The sequence below is a fragment of the Ursus americanus genome, chromosome 17, assembly GCF_024610735.1.
Source record: "Ursus americanus isolate L20-20 chromosome 17, mUrsAme1.1.p, whole genome shotgun sequence".
Lineage (NCBI taxonomy): Eukaryota > Metazoa > Chordata > Mammalia > Carnivora > Ursidae > Ursus > Ursus americanus.
Window position 1 is genome coordinate 22,311,766 of NC_142143.1, and position 22,248 is coordinate 22,334,013.

The 22,248-nt window shown below is 42.4% G+C and overlaps 1 long non-coding RNA gene across 1 annotated transcript in view; it reads left to right on the forward strand.

Moving 5' to 3' along the window:
• The window catches only part of LOC148108644 (uncharacterized), a 436,992-nt gene that overhangs the window by 239,818 nt on the left and 174,926 nt on the right, over positions 1–22,248 (forward strand). Inside the window, exon 4 of the long non-coding RNA XR_015727120.1 lies at positions 2,333–2,474. This is a non-coding gene — a long non-coding RNA (uncharacterized LOC148108644). The remainder of the gene's footprint in view (positions 1–2,332; positions 2,475–22,248) is intronic.

Sequence of the window (22,248 nt, forward strand, 5' to 3'; positions counted from 1 at the left end):
AGGCCATAGGGAAGTGGATTAAAGAGTTAAAAACCTGAAAGTAAAGTTTCTTTTCAGAAAGAATTTTCAGGCAAATCCTATTACATTTCACTATAATTATATAACAAAGTTTATTATTAAACGCAGGACACTGTAAAAATAAACAATAGAGGAGACAAGATACATTTCCTCTTTCTTTTCATAAACTGGGAACTTGGAACTGGCCACAAGCTCAACATTGGTGAATTCCATAATATAACGATACCAACCATTTAGAGTAGTAAGTCTGTTGTCTGTCCTTAGCAATGTAAAGGGCTGCCCATGAAAGTGTTTTCACAACAGCCATGTGGACTATGAAAAGTAAATAGATTTTAGCATCAGTTGTTTGACTTTGGGCAGGTTTTTAATATATAAATTAGAGATAATGACATTTTCTCTACTTACCATGAATGAGCTACCTTGTGCATATGATAGAATGTGTGATTAACTATAAAGAACCAGACATAAAAATTGCATGGTATTTGGTTCTGAGATGATAATATCAGAACTACTTGGAATGTTAAAATTTATCTGTCATTGGATTCCCCCCCACCCCCCCAGTTAGGAGAATATATGTATGGTTCAAAATACAATATATACAAAAGGATAGTTAGTGAAATGCTCATCAGCTAATTTGCCCTTTATGATTGGTTTATTCAGTCATTTGATGCATATTTATTGACTGTAAGGAATCCACATCACACCACGATTAGAAGTAATGTCGATTGTTTATATTGGACAATATTCCTCAACCAGCTGTTACTGAGAAACTCTCTGGGTCCTGTCATCATTTGAACATTAAAATAAAAAGAAGCAAAACACACAAAGTAAAAAAATGTATGCTCAGCTTTGTTGTAAAAAGAGAATGCAAGAATCTACGGCATTCTTGCTATCTGAGGGGAATGTTTGACAACGTAATTTGTCTTTGATCTTGCATAAATGCTTCCGCAGCCACATCTCTCCTGTTCTCCAAAGCAGTGGTCATTTCTGAGCCTGGCAGTAGGACCACCTACACATTTCCACTGTGTTTGGATAAACTTGCATTTTATTTTGAAGATATAGGGCAAAAAAGACAGAGAAACTTTTCCTTGGGACCTGAACCATGTTAAGCATATGAACAGATGCTTAGGGTTACAATTGGTACTTACTGTGTTGAGTGCCAGATCCTGAGTGACAAAGGGGCCTTTCATGCTCTTTAATAAATCCATTGTGTGGATGTAATAAATAGGGACTTCTCAAACAGTCAGAAGGGATCCCTTTTGCTCATGCTCAAGGTTTCATACTGTAGTGCATATCTCTGAACATATGGCCCTTTCTTTATACTGTCTGCAAGATCAGTTCCTTAGAGATCCAGTTGTTGTATCAAAGGGTATAGGCATTTTAATTTTTGATAGAGATTGCCGAATTCCTCTCCTTAGTGATTGTGGCAATTTACAATGTCATCAGAAATGTAAGAAAATGGCTCTTCCCTCATATCCTTTACCAAATGTTACTGATCTTTGCCAATCTGTTAGGTAAAAATATATCTACTTATAGTTTGAATTTACATTTCTTTTTAATGGGTAAGATAAACAGCTTTTCATATATTTACATTGCTATCCATATTTTCTGTCTAGTGAACTATCTCATATCTTTTTTCCATTTTTCTTTTGGGTTATCTTTTTCTTATTGATTTGTTGATGCTTTTCATATATTAGGAAAATTATCTTTTGTTCTGTAATGAGTTGTGAAAGTTTTCCCCAAGTTGTTTTTTACTTTTCTTTTTGGACTATTCTATAAAAAGATTTTTAAATATTCTTATGTAGTCAAACTTATTAATCATTTATTTATGACCCCTGGGATTTAAAAAATCATGCTTTAGAAAGGCCTTCCCCACTTGAAGATAATAAAAACTAAGAAATAAAATACCTCCCCATCTTCTCTTCTATTTCTTTTAAGGTTTTATATTTCACCTTTATTTGTGTCTTTATTTATGTCTGTCTGTCTGTACTTATGTATGTATGTATGTATGTATGTATGTATTTATTGGAGAGAGAGAGAGAGAGGGAGCACAAACAGGGAGGAAAGGCAGAGGAAGAAGGAGAGAGAGAATCTCAAGCAGGCCTCGTCCTCAGCACCATCACCCTGAGATCATGATCTGAGCCAAAATGAATTAATTTTTTGGAGCATTACTTTATTGCATTCTCTTAGTTACAAACACTATTCTCTCAACTATTCTCAGTTGATTTTCTTGGGTTTCTAGGCAATCATCTTATTTGTAAATCATGATAATTTTACTTTCTTTTTTATTAATTTTCTCTCTTATTTCTTTCAGTTACCTAATTTCATTGTTGGAGGAAGTCACTGAGAGGACATGACTGCCAGTTGACATTTGACCTGGACCCAGACAGTCAGAGGCTCCTCACCCTCTCCCCTGCAGGCACTAGAAGCTGCCCCAAAGACACAGCCTTGAGAAGGTAATGTGTTGAGACCATCTAGACGGTATATGTGATTGAACCCAGGTAAGGCCTCTATAGAAACTTTGAAGATTTGGCAGGCAGGTGCAGAGATCTACCCATCTTGTGGCCCCCCCAAGACAAGCCTTATATGTAAGTTCCCTTGGTTATTAAACCTGCCACCTCCCAGTCTGGAGTGGTCTGCTTCTTTGTTTGGTCTCTCCTTGCCCTTGGGGCTAGTTTCGAATTTCACCCAGGGAATTCCTGAGGTTTCGAGCCAACATTCATTTGACTAGCCAGCTGCTCCAGGATGATATGAAATGTAAGTGGCACAAGTGAACTTCTTGCAGACTTTAATGGGAATGTTCTAGTATTTCTCCACTAATTGTGATATTAATTTTTGGGTTGACGTATATATTTGTATATTTACCATATTAATGAAGCATTATTCATGTTCTATTATATTTTTCTTTTAAAATTAGGAATAGGTATTACATTTTATCAAATGACTTCTTAGCACCCATAGAGATGATAATATGCTTCTTCTTTAAGCCTCTTAACTAAACGGAATTTTAAAAATAGATTTCCTAATATTTAATCCTAGCAGTCCTTGCAATTCCAGAGTAGGCTTCACTTAATCGTGGTATTTTATTCCTTCATTATGCTTCTGAGTTCCGTTTCCCAGTGTGTCATAGCATTCTTCCTTCAATATTTATAGGAAGGGTTAGTTTTTTGTTTGAAATGTAAAAGAAAAGTTATGTTATAAATTTTATGCCAGCTTTTTCAACCTCTCTTTTTTTTATGTGCACCGTTGGATTTTTAGTGATGTGCTCTGGTATTTGGGGGACTATATATGTTAAACTCCTGGTTTGCCTACAGTGAATCCGTCAGCCAAGTATTTTCACATACAACATTTTAAATCTTTTAAAAATCCAATGTCATATCTCAGTACAGCCTTGCTGACCCCATCGCCACCAGCCAAAGTAGACTGTAGAGTGACAAATCACTCCCTTTACAGTCCTGTTCAAATGACACCTTCTTCATGAAGACTTCCTAGTCCCCCCAATTCGGAGATGAGCTCTTTCTTTAAGGATAACTTCACGTTTTTCTTTTTAATTGTCTTCTGACACTTCCCAGTTTTCTGACTTACATTATTCAACAGATTCCTTAGACATTTGTAGGCATTAGACAAAATGCTTCCATGATATTATATCATTTAATCCCTACCACAGTCCTTTGATTTAAACACCATACAAATGAAACAATGTTAACCTGGAGAGTCAATAATTCTTTTTTAGGTCACAGAGCTGGTAGGCTACAAAGTAGGAATTCAGCTCAAGTCTGTGTGATTAGAAACCACATACTCCTTCCAGCAAATCATGTTGATAAAGCGGCAGATCATCTTTATAATTATGTTGTATGTTTCCCTTCCTCTATGAAATTCCGATTTCCTTCAGGGTCTTGTCTGTGTCTTCATTCTCTTGGAATCCCCTATATCTTCTTGCACATGGGAGGAACGAAACAAAAGCTGATCAAATTGGTAGAACAGAGTGCATACCTTGAATGTGGTTCCAAGAAAATTTCAAGATGAATTATGGAGTTTTCTCATGCATTTAATCTCTATTATAGTTCATCAATCCATACATTTATAAGTTCTGGCAAAAAGACTTTCCAGAAGGATTTCTGGAGCCATGGAATATGGGGCTTGCTTTTATGGTTACTCAGCTGTGGAGCATTCTGGTGGATGTTCTCTGGAGCCAGCCCACTGGGCAGAATTTTCAGTGTTAATTGGCTGTCGTTTATCTCAATGCTGGAAAACTGTGGCGTGCTGCTTACTCTTCACCTCCTGGGTGTCTGATTGCTTTCTGGGCCGGCCAGAGCTTCATCATAGCTTCATCTAGAAGTGATAGCTTCCTCTTTCAATCCTCATAGAACTCGATCTATACCTCTCTTTTGTTACCTCTCACTTTCCCCCTGGTATTACAGTGATTTATGTGCATGTCTTCTTTCCTTTGTTATGTGGTAAGCACCTTAAGTTCTGAGCCATGTCAGATGCATTACCCACTGGGTCACATGGTGCCTGGCACATAGTAGGAGCTCAGTACATTTTTAAAAAGTGATTAAAGTGGGTTCTAAATTCAGCAAATCTTGCTCCCCCTATCTTAGTAGCACCATTTCAGCGTTTTTTTGCTGTTGCCCACTATTCATGTGGGTGGTATGAGCTGAAATTGCTGAAAAAGGATGTAATTTCCCTTGTTAATATAATTACTACCATATATTATCACAGCACTAAAGTCATAACATTCTCATTTTCAGTGGCCTATACACATCACCGAAATTATCTCTGGAGGAGAAATTTATCATGTTTGTTTTCAGTCACTGAGTGAAATGCTGCCAAGTTTGGTGAATATATATGCTCAGCCTCTTTTGAGTGACAAGTGCGTAAATGGGGCCATCTTATGAAAAAAATGTAAACCTCCTATTTGCATCTGGACAGTTTGTTAATTGTTTGGATTACCAATTCAAGGCAGGGGGTGGGTGGTGAACGTGCTTTTCTCTGTGGGTCTTTCATAGTTTGGGAAAATAATGAATGAGGAACTGAAGAACCTGGAGAGGAAATAGGGGAGGGAATATTTGACTCCTGCGTTATGAGGGCGGCAGGCCCATCTGGGGAGGCTAATGTAGCCTTGTCAGCTGAACTCAGGGTGGACAAGGACAGGATTTTGAATTGTGAGTGCGTGCTCAAGCTGTAATAGTCAACAAAGCCTAATATGAGTTTATTTTTGCTTTTGGAGAAAGAGACTCTTGTTCTAAGAATCTTGTCTCAGCCCAGAATTTTATTTTATTTTATTTTATTTTATTTTATTTTATTTTATTTTATTTTATTTATTTTATTCTATTTTAATTTTTTTTCAGCCCAGAATTTAAAGGGGCTTTACTTTATTTATTTATTTTTTAAATATTTTTTTATTATATTATGTTAGTCACCATACAGTACATCCCTGGTTTTTGATGTAAAGTTCGATGATTCATTAGTTGCGTATAACACCCAGTGCACCATGCAATACGTGCCCTCCTTACTACCCATCACCAGCCTATCCCATTCCCCCACCCCCGCCCCTCCAAAGCCCTCAGTTTGTTTCTCAGAGTCCGTAGTCTCTCATGCTTCACTCCCCCCTCTGATTACCCCCCGTTTCTTTATCCCAAAGGGGCTTTACTTTAGGCAAGAGTGAGCTCCAGTCCTTGTCATGCTTGTGGGATGGATAGAAGTGGGACGTCTGTCCTGTATGCTGGGGCTGATGCTGGAAGGTTAGCCATGGGGGTGAAGGCATGGCATCGGGGGATTACCTCAGCCTCTAACCATGGCTAGCAAAAGCATGAGGGACAGGGACATGTCCCAGTGGTAATCAAGGTCTCATGTCAGGGAATCTAGATTGTAGGAAGGTGGTGACTGAGGGCAGAGTCAACCTCAGAGTCCAGGGCCTGAGTATGGCTAGGATTTTTTAGTAATAAGCCAAGGAGTCAGGGGTGGGGTGCACCTGGGTGGTTCAGTCGGTTAAGCAGCTGACACTTGATTTTAGCTCAGGTCTTGGTCTCAGGGTCCTGAGTTCAAGCCCTGTGTTGGGCTCCATGCTGGGTGTGGAGCCTACATAAAAAAGAAAAATAAATTAAGAGAAGGCTCCTGTAGAAAGGGAGAGGGCTCCTATTCAAATCCAAAAGTTGGATCCCATGTCACTTGCGCACTAGAATTTTAACTGCTTTATTTCTTACTAAGAAACATCCATTTCCTTGATGTTTCGACTCCAAGATCCTTGGCCTTGGCCCTTTCTAGAAGTTTTTCATTTGCAGTGGCTTTCAACCCTGCTGCACATTAGAGGCACTTGGGAAGCTGTAAACAATAGATGTCCAGGCTCTGCCCCTGGACACGTATGTACACACACACACACACACACACACACACATATGCATATACACACATATGCACACACACATATATACACACATAATATAATATATATAAATTACATGTACATACGCATATATGTATGTATGTATCCCCAGGACATTTGAATGTACAGGCGGAAAACCATTGACAACTAGATGTAGTGAAAGGCAGGGAGTGGAGGCTTGAGTGACCCCTACAGGCCAACAGTAGCATCACCAGAACAAAGCTGCCCCCAGGGGAAGTTTATAGCTTATTGCTACTATTTATGGCGTCCTTACTCTGTGCCAAACACTTCCTTCATAAACTCATCTGATTTTCACATGATCTTACACACATTTTGTTAACTCTATTTCACATGATCTTACATTTTATTAACTGTATTTTTCAACGAGGACACTAAGGTCCAAGTTTCTACTGGACCAAATTTGAACTGGATCTTGAACCCAGGTTAGTATGGGACCATTGCTTCCTAGGTCAATCTTATAGGGCTATTGTAAGATTTCAGCCTGAACTGTGGGCATTAGAGTATTGAGCTTAAGAATTTGGGCTCTGGAATTAAATTTAAAAAATTAAAATCCTGGCTCTGCAATTTTGAGCTAGGTAATTGGAACCAGTTAGTTAAATTCTCTGACCCCTAGTTTTCACCTGTACAATGGGAATAGAATGGTTATAGGGTCTAACTCAGATAATGCTTGTAAAGCTCTTAGAATATTGGCTTGTCCAGGCTAAGCGCCTACGCAGCTCTGCCTGTTATTATTAGAACTGGCTTAGGATAGAAAATGCAGGTATTGAGCCCAGAAACCCAGCTACAAGGAACCGGAAAGGCATTTGCTGATGCTAATATGGTTTGCTATGAATTTTCTGTACCAGTCTTCATTGGTTAGGACATGGGAAAAAATGAGGAAAATCACAAATAAAGTGAATTAGTGATGCTCTTAGGTGCTTCCTTTCTTCATTTCTTCAGTTCTGAAAATCCTTCCTCATTGCTCCTCCATCCTCTGTGCCTAATGCTTGGGTCCAATCTCAGGTGGTAATGGATTAAGAAGGTACCCATCCCAGGGGGGGTTTGACTTTTTGCTAAGAGACTCAATTAACCTTCAAGACCCAAAGGAATCAATCTTTAACAGTGTAATTTAAGCCCTGTGATGGGTATTGGGGATATAATGTTGGGCAAGGGCTGTTCCTCTAGGCACCCCAGAGGTATTGCTGCCATGCCTGCTTGAGGGATTGTCATCAGAGAGTCATCTAGAAGGCAGGGACTGCCTCCAGTTTACCTTAGTATCCTTCAGGGTCTTGTGTACAGCCCCAGGGACATAGTAAGTTCCCAAAAGTCTTTTGTTGGACAGAATTTAAGGAATGTCTTTACTTGTCATCTTAATATTGTTTCTGTCTAGGTATTTATGAATGCTTAATAAACTTTTCTTGCAAAATTTTGAAAAAGTATTGCTAAAGTAACTGTTTATATTTTATACACTGAAAATTTTTAATTTTTTTCTTTTACCCCAAATTTATTTGTTCATTCAGCAAATGCATGTTGTCTGCCCTATGCCCGTTGCTGGGGGAAGCACTTTGGGTTGAGGACATTCTTTCCACAGTCACTGGGCTCATTTCCTTCACAATCTACTTGAAGTTGACCATCTCTCCTTCAGGCACCTTCTTGGCCAAGTGAATGCCTGATCCTTTGGATCTAGCTGTTTGGGAGCCCCATTCTTCAGCTCTCAACTCTTTCTCACTCACGCTGTAAGTGCTTTTAAGATGGGGATTTACATTCTATGTATTCCAAAAAGGTAGTAAATTAAAAAACAAAATAATCCATCATCTCTCAGTTAACAGTCAACACCGGTAGAGATTTTACCAAATGAATTATGAAGTACATCTCTTACTTTTATTACTTGGTACCTAGTTTTGTCATGACTCTATTGATGAATTTGAAGCTCTGATATTAATATTAACATGTCCTCAGTTACTTAGTTGGCTTCCAAGGGACATTGTTTGAGAGTGTCCCTGACAATTTTAGTGTGTACTAAGGCTAGTAACATATTTAGAGTTAAGGCAAAAAAAAAAAAAAAAAAGTAGTCAAGGAATCTTCAATGATAGCAGACCTGAGAACAGTAATTTTGTATTTCTGACTATTGTCACATGTGGAGTTTTCACTATTGGGTCACATTTACTTTGGTTTATTGTTTCAATTTTGCATCTAGGATGATTTTGACAGTTTTTAAAAAGGCAGTGACTCTGGGGACCAGCTGTGTGAGCTTTGAAATATGAAAGGGAGAAGGAATGATTTCATGATAAGGGAACAGAATGAGAGTAGTGGGGCCAACTTAGTTGTGGGAAGAAGAAATCAGAAAGGCGGAGGAGATGACAATGTAGGGGAAAGTGCGAAGCATGAAATTAGATGCCATTTCTGGGGTCTGACCCATCCTTGTATGAACCTCTCTTCCTTTCTGCAGTTTACTTAGTTTTACCCACAGTGACTCTAACTTTGAGTGTATATGACTTGACAAAATTTATGGTCACCTATTTTTACATACCCTCATGCAGGTACATTTTGAGGGTAACTTCCACTCAAAGATTTATTGAATGCCTACGATGTCATGAGCACAGCATATACAAAGACAAGTGAACCTAGGCTCTTGTATTCCAAGAGTTACAAATAAGCAAAGGATACAAATCTGCATGTAACCAACCAAATGACCAACCAACCAACCATCCAACTACCCAACCAACCAACAACAAGACAAGTGCTAAGTTGTTGGGTTGGGCAAAAGCTGAAGAGGGCTTAACTTAGTCTAGGAGGTTAGAAAGGGATGAAGAGTAAAATTTTCCTGGTTTTGAAGTGGGTGGGCTATCCAGTCAGAGCTGACAGTTTGGGTAAAGACTTGGAGGAGTGACTCGACATGGTTTATTGCAGGAGTTGCTAAGCAGACCGGTGTGGTGGGATTTCTGGGCACTTGGGAAGGAGAGGTGGAGGGTAAGGTTAGGGGGACAAACTGAGGCTAGGGTATGAAGGGAAAGGTGATGGATTGCAGAGGTGAATGAGCACAAAGTTGGATGGTATCGTCCAAAGGATGCAACTACAGGAAAGTGAAAGGGAGACTAACAGCGTTCAAGTTTGTGACCCTAGCTCTTCCTCTTCACAGAAGGCAGATGAGGGCAAGTTCCAGCCTGAGAATGTATATAACTAAAAGGTTTTAGTTATATCCTGACCGTGAGCCCGGGCATCCCAGGTTTTTCTGGAGGAATGGTGGGGGGAGAACACTCTGAGAGCAAGCCTGTGAAGCACAGGGGGTCCACAGTGCCCAGCTGTGCTGCCCTCCCAGAAACAGCATGCATGGCTTTAGCTGCAGCCTTTCTCACCGGGACCTCAGTGTCATGGACCAGAGGGGAGGGGAAGCAGTGGGTACCCAGGATGACTGGGGCTGCAGACATGCCCAGATTGTTAGCCAGTCTACGTCTCATCAACCGGGCCATCTCAGAGGTGTCCAGAGGCAAAATGAACCCAGCAAATGAGCTCACAGTTCATCCCACATGCCCCAGCCTTGGATCTAAGGTGGGGATGTTCAATTCCAGACACCCTCCTGAGTGAGAAGTTAGCGTTCCTAATGTCGCTCTTCTTTTGGTCTGGAATGATTCAGAAGTGGGTTAGGATGAGCCTTTCCTTTTGGCAGAAAGTCAGTGGTCATCTCCTTTCCTCTTTTTAAAATGCCTGTAGAATAGGAACACTGTTATGGAAATTAGTTAGCAGCTGCTGTACACGAATGTTTAGAAAATTAATATTACTCACATTATGCAGTACGGAAGCAGAATTTTAATGAAGCACAGAAACTACAGGCACATTGACCCCTTCCCCTTATCAGAGAAATCTCAGAATGCACAACTTTCTTTGAGAAAACTCATTTCCACTAGGCTTCTATAGGCCTATTAGTGACAAAAATAGCACATTCACAACCCAAAGGAGCAAATATTTCAGAACATATTGTACTAAAATATGACAGTGTCAGCTAAACCATTATCTATACTTATTTCTTATTATTAATTCTTAACAATTAGCTGTTCTTTGTTGCATGGTAATGGGATTTGCCATACTATAAAAAATGCTTTGAAGTTGTTAAGTGTCAGACCTTGTTTGTGCCAATTCTCTTAGAGATGATTGTTATTTGCTCTACAGCCTGCTGGGGATGTGGCCTGCATCAGGCAGGAATATGTATGTATGTGTGGGGTAGAGGTGAGAGGAGGGTGTGCTGGGGAAGGGGGAAATGACAACGATTCCATACAGAAAAGCCTGTCTTGCAAATCTTGACCTGGAACCACCTACCATAGTCGATGCAAATGCCCTCATCCAATGCTGAGGTCCTGCAATGTTATCTTAGGGGTGTGGGGCCCCTGGGGAAAGGTGCAGAGGGAAATTTGGGTGAAGAAGGTGGAGAGTAGTCAACTTTCAGGTGGCATGAGGGCACGATGAAAATGCACACACAGAACCTCGGCGGGGCAGTGGGGGCAATGCTCTGAAGGTAAGAGACCTTTTGGTTTTAACTGAAGGGGAAGCTCAGGAAGGAGGAGAAAAGACAAGCTTCTGAGGGTAGAGTGTCTCTTATGTGATTTATAACCTCAACCCATGTAAAAAGGTATCCTGTGGCATCAGAGTGCACCGTGATTGCTCCTGCCAAAGAAAAGCATGGTCAACAGTGCAGGGAGGTGCAGGATTGATGTGACAAAAAGAAAAGCAAGAACAATGGACCCACGCTAGAAATTACATGGAGACAGGGGTGTACTTACTTCCTGTGGGGAAGTTTGCTTTATGCATGTGTATTATGTATTCATTACTTAAATGCATCACCATCCACCCTGGGAAGAAAGTGTGTGTGTGTGTGTGTGTGTGTGTGTGTGCACATGCACGTGTGTGCAGAGGTTTGATGCTGTGTGTGGACCTGGGTCAAAAGGTGTAGATCTTTAACCTTGCCCCCACCACCTGTATTTACTGAGTTCTCACTGGGGACAGACACCAGGCGTTGATCCTGAATCTGGTGCTGGTCCTAAGGGCCAGTGATATTTGCCATCTACAGAATAAGACTTTTTAAAGTCTCCAGTAGTGTGCTGGAGCCATTTCGTATTAGCGCACAAGATCTTGCAACCTGATGTCAGGTTGGTCGCTTGAAATCAGGCACAGTAGGAGTATTTATACCACAGGAATTGGCAGATGTTGCAAACCGGGCTTCCCCCTTCTCTCCACCCCCGGCTCAGAGCTGATCGGTGAACCAGCAGATATTTACCAGCATATCACTGGATCTCTGCCATTCAGATGAAAAGGAAATAGGAAGGGAAACAACTCCCTTCAAAGAAGAGACTCTTTCTTTGTTCTTCAACATTAATCTGTCGGCCAAGAGCAGCATGTGTTAATAGTAGAAAGAATATGAGCATCGACACTGAATAAACCTAGATTGGAATCCCCACTCAGCCCCATGTTTGTGGCACTGCCTCAGCTGAGCTATCCAACCTCTCCGAGGCTCAGTTTCCTCATCTGAAAGTGGGGATATAGGATTCGCCTTACAAGGGTGTTGTCAGATTTACAAACAATATCTGTATAATGACGAGATGTTAAATGTCTGCAGCTTCCGTTGACCTGCATTAAAAAGATGGCTGGATAGGTGGATAGAAGAATAGATGTGTGAAAAATCAAGGATAGCAAAATGATAGAATTTAGGTAGTGAGTATATGGGTGTTCACTGTAAAATCTTCCAACTTTTCCGTAATTTTCATGGTAAAATGTGGAGACAAAAGAAACCTGGTAACCCCCAGTACTGACAATAATAACAACGGTAAACATTAACAGTAGCAGGGCTGTCTCATCTTCTGTCATCTTCTCCCTTCCTGACTCTGTTCCAGTAGCCCTGCTGGTTCTGGAACTTTCCAGGCCTGGTCCCCTCTGCACCTGTTTCCTCCTGCCTAGGCTAAGGCTTTTCCTCCCTGGCTTGTTCCCCACTCCCCTGAGGTCTTTGTTTACATTTTACCCTCTTGTTTGGCCTGTCACTACCCTATTCCCACTGCATGCCTCAGCTGCTGGCATTCCCTGTCACGGTCCTTCTCTTCATGTTCCTCCATACCACTCATCGTCATCTGCCTTACAGTACATTTTAATTTTGGTTATTATTTTCCCCCCACAAGAGTGTAAACTCCACGAAGACAGAGGTCTTTGTTTATTTCATCACTGCTGAATACCCAGTAGTAAGAATAACACCTGGAACATAGTAGGTGCTCAAAAAATATTCACTGAAGAAGGAATTAATAATAATAATAATAATAATAATAATAATTTTTCACTAGACTTATAGCAAAGCCCCAGATAAAGGCAACTGTCATGGTTTCGGTTCCCCCAGAAGCAGATCCTGATTTAAGGATTCAAACGCAAGTAGATTACTTGGGAGGTGATCCCAGGAAACACTGGTTGTCAAGTGGAGAACTAAGATAAGAAAAGGAAGGCAGCTGATAAATAATGTAGTGTCAGGCAAGTTGCCACTGGCGTTTCAGTGGCCACACTAGGAGCCATGTAGGATATGTACGCCAGAGTTATCCTATGGGGTGAGGGAGTGGGATATTTATATACCAGTCCCAAGTAGTTGAGACCTGTTCCCAGGGGTACAAATTTCCTGACACTCTTGCCTGCGTGCTTGGACAGAAGAGACAAAGGAGACCAAAGAAACTTCTCAGGCAAAGGATGCAGATGCTAGCCATTAGAAATCAGGCTGATGTGTAGGAAGTGGTATGGCTCGGAAAGATATGGGCGAGGCGCTCACAGAATCTGCTTTGTTACCCACACAGTGAAGTCTCCAAATCAGTATTGAGAACTGTGAGGGTAACATTACCATTACTGATCCTACAAAAATTATAAAATACCACTGAGGGTTTTTCTCTTTAAAATGTTCCAATTTAATTTTACCACCTAGGTCCTAGATAATTTATCAGTTGTTTTTTTTTTTTTTTAAATCAGAACCTGTTTAGTTTATGGAAAAGAAATCATTTCTTCTCATATTATACTAAATTTAAGATGGTCTATTCTTATGGCAATGACCTAACTAAAATTAATCTCACTCATAAAACAGGAGCCTTTAGAACAAATCATATTCACGATCCAAAAGCAAATATGCTGACATTAAAAAATTTCCAAAATACCAGAGTCCCACACTGGATTTAACTATCTCATAAAAAAACCTCATGTTTCACTGATTGCTGTTTATGACTAAAGCTAATAAGTTGGGCAAGAGGGAGACATACAGTTCCTCACAGTGAAAATAAACAAACCAAAACACCATTCCCAGAAGCAAAATGTGATTTGGAACTTAATAATAAAGTCACAGAGCTTAAAGGAAACTTAAAGACTTATGACCTCATCCATCATTTTACCCAGGGCCACACTTAATTTTTTATGTGGGTAAGTTAAAACACTGCTCAGTTTGGTGACATTCATCTAAATAGTTGGTGTTGTAGAAATCCAGAAGAGAGTGGGGCAAGAGGTTGAGTAGATAGGTAGCTTTTTAATTGGTTGGGCTGCTTGAGGGCAAAGTGGTTAAGATCTTGGTAGGCAGACAGATTTGCGTTCAGTCTTCTCCCCTTCCCCCATTCATTCTGCTGCTTATTAGAACGTGAGCTTGGTGAGTTATGAACCTTCTGGTTTTCAGTTTTCTTCAGCTACAGAATGGGGATTACAATACCTCACCCCTGCCTCCTGCTTATCTTGCTTTACGTGGCATTGGTAGAAGGGTCAAATGAGGTAATAGATGTAAAGCACTTAGTTTAGTGCTTATGAGGAGAGATAGTGCTTAGCAAGTTATTTATGATGTCATTCATACATCTGTTCAGCAAATATTTATTGAGCATCTGCTATATGCCAGGTACTTGGGAATACATCAGTGAGCAAAACAAAGATTCCCTGCCCAATATGGTGTTTACATTCTAGTGGGGGAGGAGGGATGTGGACAATAAGGAAGTGATATAGCAGATAAGTAAATTATGCAGTGGTTTAGAACATAATAAATATTATGAAGAAAGAAAAAGGATAGCAAGGAAAATGGGATTAGAAGTGCCAGGCAGATGATGTTTTGCAACTTTATATATAGTGGTCAAGATAGGCCTTATTAAGAAGGTGGCATTTGAACTAAGATTTGGAGGAGGTGAGGGAGTAAGCAGGTATGTATCTAGGGAAGAGAGTTCTAGGCAGAGGGAATAGCCAGTGCAAAGGTCCTGAGGATTCTGCATGACTAAGGAATAGAGAGAAAGTCAGATTAAAGCAGAGCGAGTGAAGATTGGAGGGGGGCAGGTAGAGGCTATGAAGACAGAGAGATAATGCTTGGGGTGGAAGGAGCTGATCCTGTAGGGCCTGTATGCCACTATGAGAACTTCAGCTTTTATGTTGAGTAAAATGGGAAGTACCTATAAGGTTTGGACATCAAGCGAGACTTGATCTGAATTACATTAGGAAATATCACTTCGGCTGCTATGTCCACAGTAGGTTGGTGGAAGCCGGAGACCTGTTAGGAGGTGGTTGCAATCATTCAGGTGAGAGGTGTGGTGGCTTGAATCAGGGTTGGTAGCATGAGAGGTGGTGAGAAGTGGCTGGATTCTGGTCATAGTCTGAAAGGAGTCCAAGAAGATTTCCTGATATGTCAGGTTGGGGCGTTTATAGTATAGCATGAAGAACTGACAACATCGGTACGTTTGGCCGCTTATTCTTTTTTAGCGCCTGCGCCATACACTGTTATGCAGGTGTACTAATTTACTTAAGCATTCCTCTTTTAATGGAAATTGGGTTTTTTAATAGTTTTGTATATGGTTGGTACTACAAGTAATGCTATAACGGACAGTCTTTTGTGCCCACGTATACGTATTTTTATAGACTGGGATTCTAGAAGTGCAATTTTGAGTAGAAAGGGATGGGTATTTAAAGTCTTGATGGCTTTGGCTGGTAGACACCCTCAGTGCTGATACCAATATACCCCCACCAGGAGGGTATGGCAGTGAGCCTGTCTCCCAGTTGACACAATGGCTATTATGGTTCTATGAGTTTTTGACTCTACCTAATCTCTGTCATATGGTGCATTATAATAGGATTATTTAAAAAATTGCTCCTGACAAAGTTGCCTGGTGCATCTGGGTCCTGTTACCAGATATTAAACATTAGCAAACTTTGGAGACGGGTCTAACATGAAGTGTTTAGGTATCATTTCTTTTAGAGAGAAGGCTGATGACATTCTAATGACAAAGCTGTGAAGTGTTACAACATTACTTAAAGGTCACCAGATGTGGGATTAAATTGTCACTGATCTATTTTTTATGCCAATGTGAAATTGATAATTCAAGGGAAGCAGGAATCTTTATCAGTTAATGTCACAGTGTTCAATAATTATTGTATTTATTATTTCCCCATCCAAAATTAGAATCCTGATTGGCGAGGAAGCACTTTATGAGTCTGGGGAGCTCTTCTGACATTTAACATAATCTTCCAATAAGTCAGATGGGTAGTTGTTTTGATGAAAACTGTGGACAAAGTGCTATTAAACCAAATGCAAGGAAGACATTATTTTGTAAATAACTATGGTGATTAAAGCTTTGTTTCACATCATTAAAAATGTGTTACTTGATCCCGCATTGCCTCTCCCTAACACCGTTCAGCGGGAGATGCCTCAGTTTGAAGAAGCAGAGAGAAAGAAAAGATGCCCAGTTAGAGGAAGACCTAAATAGAACCAGAAATCTGCTAAACATATCAGAGGAGGCCGAGCTACGTCTGCCTGCAGGTCCTTTAGGGAGTGCAATTGCGCCCTTTGCTATCACTGTGCTTCTGGAACTTTCTTACGGAATCTGCCTTACGGGGCGAGGATTTATGTAAATGCCGTTTCAGCATCGCCTCTGTCTTTGGACTCTGTCTTATTGATCAAGTGAGAAGTTTAAAAACTCAGAGCAGTCTCATTTAGGCAACATTCAACTTGTGCCAAGCCTCCCGTCCCCCGCAGGGTCAGCTTTATTGCTCATACAATTAGAGATGGCTGCCTGCGAGAGGCTCCCCACTGCTGCCACTCTCCCCAGTCCTTCTGTTTCCCCTTGCCCAGCACGCCAGCTCCTGGCTTATTTCAACTTTCATTAGCCTCTGTGTCTCCTGGGTGGGAAGGTGCGGCTCACCTAATCTCCGCCACTCTGGAGCACAAAATCACACATCCCCAATTTGGGGCCCATTCAGGTTTTTAACCAGAGGCCAAAAAACTTTTTTTTTTTTTTTTAATGTGCAGGTCAGTTCCATCAGGAGGCAATCATCAAAAAACCTGATCTTCTCTGAGCTGACATTTCTGTCTCTGAAAGGGAACGGGATCTACTCCATCCCACCCAGACATACTTAGGGGTAATCAATGAGGAGATGTGTAGTAGCCTGTGTGGGGGTCAATTTGGACTGACCACTTGAGTGCGTGCCTGACAGATCTGATTGAGAAGGCAGTGCCAGTAACTGGTCTGGGCCACGTGGTTGCATTATTATGGAAGTCACTACTCTCCAATTGATTTAAATCATGGCTTTAGTGACTACTGTGGATGAGCGTCTCATATATCACATATTGGCTTGAGGGGAAACAAATTGGCTTATGTAACCCTAAGTTCCAACTTTGTGCATAAATGGTTTCGGAAGAGCATATAAGGTATTCGGTGTTCAGGAATCTTTCTCCCCCAGCTGCAGGTCAGCTTTCTGCGGGCAGGGCCTTCCTGCATGAAGGCAAAGGGGCTGCTCAGGAATTCCCAGCTGATAGCCATCCTGGGCAGAAAAGGAATCTCTTCTCCTGTAATTCCAGCTGGTGGTCTGGGTCTGCAATTCATCATTTGGGCTTCAACCACATGCGCACAGATGGCATGTGCACAGGGGCTAAGAAAACATGGTGCCATGTTGATGGGCCAGACCGGAAATCCATACCCATTCTCTGAAACCACAGAAGGGTTAGTCCCACCAGGTGCACATGGTCTGCGAGAGGGGGAGAGGTGATTTTCAAAAGAAAATTGGGGTGGTGTTTCCAGAAACAGGGGGATGGATGTTGAGTAAGAAAAAAATGACATCCCCGTGGGTAGCTAAGTCAGGCCCTGGGCTTCTCAGAGCACCCAGAACCCAAATGGCACCGCAATGGATACCTTCACATTTAAAGAAGATAGCATAAAAGCAGTTCACATAGCACATTTTGTAGGAGAGAGAATGGAGTTAATGAGGAGCAGGATAAAATGAAATAAGGTTTGGCACATAGTAAATGCACAGTAAAAGGCTGAGATTCTGGAGGCTTATCACCCTCTAGCTACCTTTTCATACATGCATATTTTGTCATGTGCATTATACTTGTGATAAAATTCCGAGAATTTTTAATACACGGTCTTACTCTATAAACAGATTTCATAGATGTAGTTTGGTGCCCAAGAGTAGATAAACTCACTAAAATGGGAAATGCAAGGGATGGATTGGTGCCTTATGGCTCCAAGGAGGGAAGGCTCTTCAGGTTGAAGGCAGAGACTGGAATTGAATGAGGGGTTACAGTCAAGAAGAAATAATTTTTTTTTCCTCCAGAAAGGTGTCTGTTGTGCAAGTAACAGTCCCGGGGGACAGGTAATAAAATCCCACAGGAGTGTAGACCTGCCTGCCTCTTCCTGAAAATCATTTGAGGGAGCAGGAGGAAGCAGGCTTTGTGAATGAATAAATGGGGAACCAACCCTGGGACCTGTTTTTTCTTTCAGTTCCCTGGTTAGCCATTTACTTACTGGCAGCAGATGTTTCTGGCTGGACTTGAGTTTTACAGCTAATTCTGAAGACCAACAACTCCATGAAGCTTAGAGTAGGAACTCTGGGCAAGTGAGATAAACCTGCAACTGCTGTGTAGGCTTTAAGAAATGGGTATTTTTGGGGGCGCCTGGGTGGCTCAGTCGTTAAGCGTCTGCCTTCGGCTCAGGGCGTGATCCCGGCGTTGTGGGATCGAGCCCCACATCAGGCTCCTCTGCTATGAGCCTGCTTCTTCCTCTCCCACTCCCCCTGCTTGTGTTCCCTCTCTCACTGGCTGTCTCTGTCAAATAAATAATAAAAATAATTAAAAAAAAAGAAATGGGTATTTTTGCACTTATTGTTGGCAAGATAGATGCCTAAAATCTTTCTTGTCTTCAAAAATCTTCCCTTCCCACGTGTATCCAGGTGGGCAGAGGAGCAGCAGCACCACGTCTCGGGGCCCAGGGCTGGGGAGTTTGGACAGGGAATAGTTTGGGGATCCTTTTCTTCAATCGTTCATTCATGTCATCTTGATGAAGCAACTAGCAAAGCCAGGAGCCGGGGGACACAAGTGAGGCTCGTAGGGGCACAAAAGTTAAGGTGTTGTTCCCGCTTGGGTTGGTGAAAGTGTGGAGTTGGTGCCCAAGAGTGATTGCCACCTTAGGGTTTATGCCCCAGGAGCCTCCCTTGCCTCATCTGCGTTCTGGCTCGGTTCTGCCTCAGACGTCAGAGATCCAAAGATAAATGGGATGAATTTCTGAGTCCAGGATGTTCCTACCCGGGAAGTCCATGAAGGGTGATGTTAAGCCTTGAGAAGTGTTAGGTCTGCCTGCAGTTCCCTGGGCGGGGGGGGGGGGGGGGGGGGGGGGTGCCGGAGGCGGGAGGCGGCGGCGGGGAGGATAATGCAAAAAAAGAGAACCTCGGAGCTCAAGGACCCTTCAGGCCTCTGGATTGGAGCTGGAGTCCAGAGGGGGAAGTGCAGGCCTGGAGGCTGCTTTCTGATACTTGCTTAGAATTGTCCTGGCCAATTGTTTTCAATTTTATTTTGTTTTTAAAAAATATTTATGTATTTATTTATTTGACAGAGAGAGAGAGGGAGAGAGCACACGAGTGAACACACAGAGGGAGAGGGAGAGGGAGAAGCAGGCTCTCCACTGAGCAGGGAGACTGATATGGGCTCGATCTCAGGACCCTGGGATCATGACCTGAGCAAAAGGCAGATGCTTAACTGACTGAGCCACCCAGACACCCCCTGGCTAGTTGTTTTTAAAGTAAAAAATTAGATGTCATACTCTTATTGTTATTAGTAGCAGTATTAATATTGACTAATAGGATAAATCGTATCATAATAATGGTAATAATTAGCATATAACAATAATACTGCAAAATAGAGCTGATACTTGCTGAATGTGTAAAAAATGCATTATTCTGTGTAGTCCTCACAGCAACCCTTTGAGGGAGGTATTATTATTATTTTTATTTTACAGAAGAACCAATTGAAGTTCAGAGATATCAAATCATTTGTCCAAGTTCAGAGAGCTGCAACTGCCGAGGTTCACATTCGAACCCAGGCTCGCCCACCATGCTGCCTCAGAGGGTGAATCTAGGCCAGTGGTGGTGGGAGGTATTACGAGCAACTTCTCCAAATTCCTAACCCTGAAAAGAACTTTAAAACATTGCTTATTTTGAAAACTAGACCAAGGGCAAACCGAATTTCTTTAAAAAGTTTCTCAGCTTTCTGAGGAAGACTGAGAAGAGAAACAGAGCCATCTGTACTCTGAAACCCGGGTCTCCTTCCCACAGCCCACCCCTCACCCGTTCCCTCCCTGCCACCCTGCCCCCGCGGAGCTGCACTGACCTGGGAAGGAAAACAGAAAGAGCGGGACTCGCTGTCACTTCCACAGGGCCCTCAGGGAACAGGAAAACGGTTATTGTCACACTGGGTCAGCCAGACAGGCCCTGGATTTCTGTTCTTCTATGTTAATTAGAAAGCAGAATCTTAAGAGCCAATTTTTTGACTAAGAACTCCGAGTCCAATTTTCTCCTGGCCCTGATTGTGAACGGCCTGATCAATATTAAATCTAATTTACGATGATGGCCCCTGTGAAGCTGGCAAATGTTATGTCAACATACCGTAATGACTTCGGCTTCCTGAGCACACTTGTTAGCGCGGCCGCATCTGCCGCTACCACTCTCTCAACCGCTCCCACCTCAGATGCCACATCTGTGATAATGTCCCCCAAGTTCTCTTGCCTTCTTTCCATCAACAGAGGCCCCAGGCCTGTCAATCCTTGTTGCCTCCTTTCTATGTGATGAACTCCAGAAAAGAAGGAGAACACAATTAATTTTCCTCCCACAACTGATGAACCAAAGAAAGAAATAATTGCTACTCAGTTTTAATAATGGCAAATTTTATGAAATTTCCATAAAGACAATTCGGAAAGGAGCGCGGGGATTATTTCTCCACGGGGGGCCCAACTGGTTTGCATTGTTCATAATGTTTCTGTTATTATAATTCCATGTCGTCTGCATTTGCATCCCGTTGTCTCCAGGGCAAGTTCTGGCAACTCATTTGTGAGGCGCTGAATAAAAGAGCTGTGACTGGAGCACGGCTCCCATTCCAGAGGTTTCTAGTCTTTCCTCATCTCAGAGGAGACTGGGGTGACTCTGCTGGAGAAAGGTGCCGTGCTTCCGGGCTGTTTGTGAATGCCAGTAGGCAGGTATCACGCATGTTGCCCTCCTGCCTGAAACACGTCCTGGGCTTGTGCTGTTTGAAAGAAAAAGTAAAAATTCCTCAGCTCTTACCTCCTGGGGTCCTTCAGACAATGCACCCCCACTGCGCCAGCCAGCAGGCCTCCCCGAGTCTGTAATATTGCTACACTTCCTCCCACCACAGGGATTTGGCATCTGCTCTCGCCCTGCTTGCAAGATTGTTCCCACTGCACCTTCTCAAGGAGACGCTTTCTCCCCCGGCACATGTCAGCCCTCCCCTGTATCTTTCATCATGGCTCCTCCACGAGGTCAGAGTTTGCCCTTTATTGGTTCTCATTGCCACCGCTCCTTTGTCTCACTTGCAACTTGATATTTGTTGGTGTGATTATGTGACGAATGCCTTCCTCTTGATGGAAATGTGAAGTCCTTGAGGGTAGGGCCTCGTCTGTCTCAGCTCACCAGTTTACCCTTTGGGAGGAGTACCACGGGAAGTTGAGCATGGTCCCGTAGTGGGACATCAGCTGATCTCTGCTGAAGGCGGGGACTACTGTCTCTGTATTAACTGAGTATTGGTTTGGTGGTTATAACAAAGGAGAAGGTAAGCATGAACTTACAACAGTGGTTTACCTCTGTCTGAGCTTAAGGTCATATGGCTGCTCCACAGTGTCAGGGATCTGACCCCTTCTATCCCTTTCATTTACTGACCCCTTCTATCCCTTTCATTAGACACCTGCAATATTCCAGGCTACTGTTCCAGAGACTGAGGAACCAGTAATGAGCAACAGAAGAAATCCCTGTCCTCAGAGAGTTGATATTCTAGTGGGACCAGCAAGTATGTGAACATGGTGAAAAGTAGCATGTATAGCATGCTGTGTAGGGGAAAATAAAGCAAGGGGTGGAGGAGGAAGAGTCGGGGGCATGGATGCTGTTGAAATTCTAGACAGGGTGGTCCAGGAATATCTCACTGGAAAGGTGGTGTTTGAGTAGAGACCTGGAGGGAGTGAAGGAGCAAGCCATGAGGATACTTGGGGTGAGTGTTTAGCAAATACAAAGGCCCTGTGGCAAGAGAGTGTCTGGCTTGTTGGGACCGGCAAAGAAGGCAGCGTGGCTATAGAGGAGTGATCAATGGGAGAGCAGTGGGAGCTGAGGCCAGAGAGCTTATGCAAGACGTGATCACACAGGGCCTTGTAGGTCATTGTAGGGACTTTGGCTTGGTGCTCTGTTCTGCTCACTCAGACTTGTATCTCGTGGTCCAGGATGGTTGCATGAGCTTCTGGCATTCTAGCCAGTGGCAAGAGGAGAAGGAGAACAGGAGGGCATGACCCCTTCCTTTAAAGCACAAGCTAGAAGTTGAACACATCATTTCC